Here is a 6,483-nt window from a genome sequence, read left to right as displayed (position 1 = left end):
CTCAACTCTATTGCAGTATGGCCGGAGCCAACGGCGGTGGCAACCACAACCTCTGCCACGCCACCGGTGATTTCTACCGCTCTGCCTACTACAACCGCCGTTGCAACCACTGAGCCGACCGATGAGACCGATCCGAAGCAAATCATGAAGGAGTTCTTACAGAAATACGGTCGTGGAGCAAAGCCAAGTGCATTCTATGCTCGCTTAGCGGAGGTATATAAAGGGGAAAAAGTCACCCTGACCCCGCTTGATATTCCACCTAGACCGTCAACCTTTCAAGAAACCCCCACTGCTCAAGCCCTAACCTCTTATAAAGTAAACCCCCAAAAATTACCAGAAACCCCAGCCCCTGTTACAGAACCCCCTTTCTCAGCGGTTCAAGCCGGAATCCAAACCACAATATCTACCCGTGCTCATATTCTGCCACATGCAGAGGCAGCAGAGTGCCCCCATGAGAAACAAGTAGAGGAGGCAGAACGGGATGATAAGGAGGAAGAGGAGAAGGGAAGTCAGGGTAGTGAGGGGGGGAGAACGCGGAGAGAGTGTCAGAGGGAAAGGGTGATGAGCGAGTAGAAGGTGAAGAGCCAGAGGGTGATGAGAAGGAAGATGCTGAAGGTACTGGGGAGGGTAGCGAGCGAGAGAAAGTTGATGGAGGAGTTGTTGTTGGTAGTGAGGAAGGTAACATTGAGACTAGACAAGGTGATGAGGAGGTTGTTGAGGGATAAATCCCTGTTGATGTGGAGGGAGAAATCCCTGCTCATGTTGAGGGAGAAATCCCAGAGTAGACAAAAAATGTTGCGAATAAGGAAGAGACCGACGGTGAGGACGATGGTGAGAATATTGAAACAAGGGAGCCTATTGGCTTGAATGTGGAAGAACCCGAAAGCGAAGGGTTGAAAGAAATTGTCGATTTAGAGGTTGGGTCGGAGGCGGAGGAAACACCGGTCGACGAGAGGATGATGAGGAAAAACACCAGTCGGAGCAAGCAAATGGATGACATGGTAGCTGCTACAAGGGTGAAGAAGTTACAGTTCGGTACCTTGGAGGGCGAGGAAGAAATAGGAGATGGCGCCCCCAAGCCCCAGGAGACTCTAGAGAAGGAGGAGGAGGCCTCCGTTGATATTGTTGAGAGAAGCTTTGCCGCTGAGCGTAAGCGTAAAGGGAAACAGGAGGCCAAGCCTTTGATAAAGAAGCACCTGTAAGCTTCCGCGACCCTGGTTATTAAAGAGCCCACTGCAGAGCCCGTCCGAGTACCATTTGCTATGGCATTGGAAAAGCCTGGGGAGGACAGTGAAGAAGAGGAGGAAGCGGGAGCTAACCCGACTGAGGAGCCCATCTACGAGATGATGGAAGTACTGGTAACAAGGAAGCTGCTAGAGGCCATGGTCCAATTCGACGATCCCAAGAAAGCGCTGATATATGAGGAGCGAGGGACGAAAGGAAAACTTGTTAAGTCGGGGAAACGCTACCACCCACAGTCACTGCAGGAGATTGAGTAGGAGGAAGATTTCCTCTATTATATTAGCACCATTGGCTTTGAATGGTTACTGGGTCATAGCTGTTAGGTTCAGTATTATTCGAGCAGTTTGCACGAATAGAATCAGTATATTATTACATTCTGTTTACTTGTGCGTTTATAAGATGTTTTATAAACATTTAAATGCATAAGAAGTAAATAAAGCCTAAGTCTTTTGCTTAGTAGACTGGTTGTGGGCGTCGTCCACTTTAAGGTAACTACAGTAGGTTCTATGCAATGCTTTGCAAAAGAAAGAGAAGAATTTCACAACCTAGATAGGCTTTGACTACCTATCGCGAAAGGTTGCAATGTCAGTCCGATTATTTCTAAGCCTTATTGAAATAAGATGACGTTGGTGTGGTATAGCACTGAATGGATCTAACAACAAGACGTGTCATTATGCTATCTACTGAAAGACTAGGTCTTGATAAAATACTATTTGTTAATCTACATACGTTAGCACTGAGCATACGATATTGATTATGCACTACTTTGACTTATCAAAAGGTGCGGGTTTTTCGCAACTCAAAAATCCTGATATATTGGGTAGTGGTGATTAATATCTAACGGTGCTAGGATTGCTATTATGTTGAATCGTGCGCGAGGTGAGTCTCATTTGATAATGTCCTCAAGAGGAGCTTGAACAAGGTTTTATTATTCGAAAACTGGCCAGTTGGAATTTAATTATTCCATGAATAATAAATAAGTGTTTCTTGTTAAGTCCACTCTTGGAATTCATAAGATGTTAATTAATTAAGTTCATAGCAGACTTTAATTAATTAATGGGCATTTATATCTTAAGCGCGGGAACTAAATAATAAATAAATTGGAAACCCGGATTACTTGTAATTGCAGATTTGGATGGGGAGGTCAATATTACTTCTGTAGTGGCTGCTCGTAATATTCCAATATAGGCTTGTATTAAATTGTGGGTTCAATTTAATTAGTAAAAAGCTAATTAGGGGAGCTCATATCCAAAACCTTCCATAGATCCCTGACTGGGCCAATTATATAACTATTATAAATAGGAGAATAAAGGAGACAGAAAAGACAATTTAATGAAGGGGGAAAATTTCGTCCACTCCTATAAAGAGTGGAGGATGAAAATTTCTCAGCTCTCCTCCGTGAGGAATTTGTCTCTTCTTTATTTGAGTCCTAGTGTTTTGATAAGATCAGCCCACACTGATATCAGAATATAGTTTGGGAACCAGTCAGAAGATCTGTGGTCTAGTATTGAAGATCATCGTGGAGAAGGCGCGAGTAATCGACGGTTCTTTGGATAATCAAATCGGTAACTCTAAACCATAGAATTCATGCTCTAGGATTTATATTCTTTTAAGCATGAATTATTTGTGTTCTAGCATGCAATTCTGTGTTAACGTGTGAATAGATTAATCCCATAATATGTCAAATAGATCCTACGTCTGATTTATTTGTTTTGTACAAGTCTTCCGCTGTGCAAGGGACTCCAAACCCCAACAATAGCGAGACGGAGGTGCCGATCGCCTTGGCCAAGGAGTTCTTTACCTCGTACAAGTTCAAGTCCACCATGGACCCTGACGTCGATTCAATCAGCTTTCACCTATTCAACGAGGAGATAATAATGAGCATTAGGGTGTGGTCCTTGAGGATGGGATTGTTCACATTGGAGGAAGATGAGGAAGGCATATGGAATGAGAGGGTAATCGGGCCCCCGAAGAAGACCCCAGGCTTCAACACTCAGAAGGCTTGGGAGTTCATCACCCACAAGCGGGGTTGTACCTTCAAGACGAGTGTCTCGAAGGGAGTCCACATTACTAACCATCTCCTCCGCTTCGCCAAGGTCTTCATCGGATATAATCTCATGGGTCAGGCGAGCTCCGCCTTCACTACACCCGAGCTATACTTTGTCTGGTGCATGCTGAAAGAAGTAAAGGTCCATCTAAGGTATTGGTTAGCCCAGGCTTGACACTTGATGACTTCCCATACTTCCCGCCACCTCTACACCTGTCTTCTCCTCGGTGCTTACCTTCAGAGGAACGTAATCATGAAGATAGCGAAATCGGTGCCTACCCCTGCAATGTGTGATCCTCCAGACCTGTTAAACATTGATTATTTCTTCAACAAAGACCTTCTGATCGTGAAGGATGGATAGGTCGCATTTTATGAAGTGGGGAAGGCCGAGGCAGTTGTAAAAGAAGAAGATGGAGTGGTGCCAATTGCCGAAAGAGAGAGCTGGCGAAAGGAGATGGGGAATGTTAGGAGCGAGATCGGAGAAATCAGGGGCGGGATGGGCATCATAGGCTCAGCCGTACTGGGACTGAAGGAATCGCTGGAGGTGCACACAAAGAAGATGACTGAGGCACTTACCTTGATGATGTGGATTGTGACCTTGATAAGGCTAATTTCATGCATCGGTTAGGGGGTTAAATTCAACAATTTACGGGGTCTAACACATCTTTTAAGCCATGCGTGTAGAAGGAATCGCCATGCCCAGGAATGAAGGTAGATAATCGCCTGGCGAAGGATTTGGCGAGAAAGTGAGCATAATGAAGGAAAAATTGCCAGACGGAGGAGATCGCTAGCCGAAGGGCAGAACAGAGATTTCAAGAGAAGGCTTCTGGAAGATCGCGTCCACATCTATAAAAGAGAGAACACGCAACATGAATGGGAGAGGACTTTTGGCTCTGAGCTCACTCACACACTCTTCTACGCACACTTGGGGGAATCGGAAGTCTAGGGGTTTTTGGGGTTCTTTTTCGGTTTGGAGTTGTGTACCACCGTCCTCACGTAGGGCAAAGAAAAAATTTACTGCTTTCATTTTAGTTTTCTGTTCGGATTTCTACCGAGTCTTAGCTGTTCGAAGCTCGACTTTTGTATTTGTTGAAATATTAATGATCTATCTATGGAACTTCTATTTTCTATCATGATGATGCTGATGTTGAGTTTTGATTATGTTTGATTCTGAATTTTGTGGTTGTTTACTTGAATGGATGCTTTTCGCACTTGATCTGGTGAATCGGAGTTGAATCGAGGTTGAATCGTCGTTGATCGGAGTGTATCTGTTGAATCGGAGCTCATGGAGTTGTTTCTGATAGTAGTTAGGTTCGGATTGCTTGGATCCAGAGTGGATTAAGCGTCCGACGTGTGGATCTGAAGCTGAGTTGGTTGATTGTGTATGAAGTTGATGACTCGTTTCTGTGTTTTTGTTTCGCTTCGTCTAGTATATGTAGATCTGTTCTGTTTCTGATTAATCACTAGTTTCTGACGTCCGAATTATTATATTTTGTTTGAATCTGGATCATTACTGTGTCTTCTTCATGTTCGTGTTTGAATCAGGTAACGAGATGCAGGTCGTTGTCGGTTAAATTCATAGTTTTTATTTGCAGCTTTTCATCCGTACTTTACCTTTTCTGGAAACGGTCCCCACTGCATGTTTGATCTCCGTTTAGTTAGTTTAGGAAGTCGTTTACTAGGTCGAGGAAGTTTGTTTGAGATATTGAAGTCAAGATGATGTCCCATGTTTGCATGATATTTTCAGTTTCCTAGGTCTAGTGTTAGTTTTTATTCCCCTGCCTAGTTATAATTTTCTTCTCAACCCAAAAATTGCGTGGCAGCAGCCAAACCCTTTTCCAGAATCTCTTAAATGCCTTCTTACGCATCCATCTTCGTGGGATCGACCCCTACTTCCCTGTACTAATTCATAGTATAGCGGGTTGAGGGTTTTTTTTAACGCGGAATTTGTGTGTCCGACGACCGAGACTTCCAGGATCCTCTGAGTTCCTAGACCTTGTGATCTAGCGGATTCTCAGGATTTGAGAAGCTTGACCTAGCACAAAAGCACACACATATTTTAAAAAAATTTCAAGAGCTTTTAAATAGCGCCGTTGCCGGGGATGGATGGCGTAGTTTATGATTGTGTTTAGAGATTTTGGCGTATATAGTTTTGATTTTTTTTTTTTCTCTATTTTCTGTTTATGAGCAGAGGCTTACGGTCTGGACACTGGGATAACTCATCTGGGTGGAGGAACGATCGGTTTACTTGGCAAGTCAAGGAGACAGCATCTACGGTCACCACCAGATTAGGATTATCTACGGGAGATCCATTTCCGTTTGGTTCAGGAAGTGACGAGGATTGGAGTTCGTCAGGAAGGGAGGATCCCGAATAGTTTTCAGAAACAAATACAGAGGAGGTAGAGATCGGAGACATGCACAGGTAGTCGATTTAGACCCTGAGATCGGTTCGCTCACTGCCCATCTTGATGGTGAGCCAACCCAGGCTATAGTCACGAATCAGCGTCAGAGGTCCATCGATATTAAGACAAATGTGCTAGGTATTGTACCGATGTTCTCCAGGCGTAGGAACGAGTGTCCATACGAGTTCCTAAATGAGTTTAGTAAGCTTTGCAGTATTCAGAAAAGACCCAACGACACAACGGAGGAAGATTAACGCCTACGCGCAATTCCATTTGCCCTGAAGGGAGAGGCTAACACATGGCTGCTGAGGCTGCCTCAGGATTCCATCCGTACATGGAGAGATTTTAAGTTGGAGTTTTTAGATTATTGTTTCCCTTCAAACAAGACAAACGCCCTCAAGAAGGAAATCGTGGAGTGTAAGCAGGAGTGCGATGAATCTCTGAGTCAATATAGGTCACGATTCAGGGCATTATTAGATCCTTGTCCGAATCACAGAATGATCGAAGCAGAAATTTACTATTTGTTCTATGAAGGAGCAACCCCTGAATAAAAGGATCTGATGAATTCCTCGAGCGGGGGAAATTTTACAAAGAAAAAGGGAAGTGAAGCAAAAGAGATCTTGGGGAAGTTGATAGAGGCCAAAAAGGCGTACGACAACTCGAGGAACATTATGAGGAGAGGATCGGCGAATGCCCTATGGGAGCAAGATGACGAAAGGGTCGAGGCGAGAATAGATAGGCTTGAGAAAGCACTCTTGAGTGCAATCGAGAAGGCCAACCCGCCAGCCTCAC

Source organism: Salvia splendens, chromosome 6 (assembly GCF_004379255.2).
Source record: "Salvia splendens isolate huo1 chromosome 6, SspV2, whole genome shotgun sequence".
In the NCBI taxonomy this organism is placed as follows: domain Eukaryota; kingdom Viridiplantae; phylum Streptophyta; class Magnoliopsida; order Lamiales; family Lamiaceae; genus Salvia; species Salvia splendens.
This window is presented reverse-complemented; position numbering follows the sequence as displayed.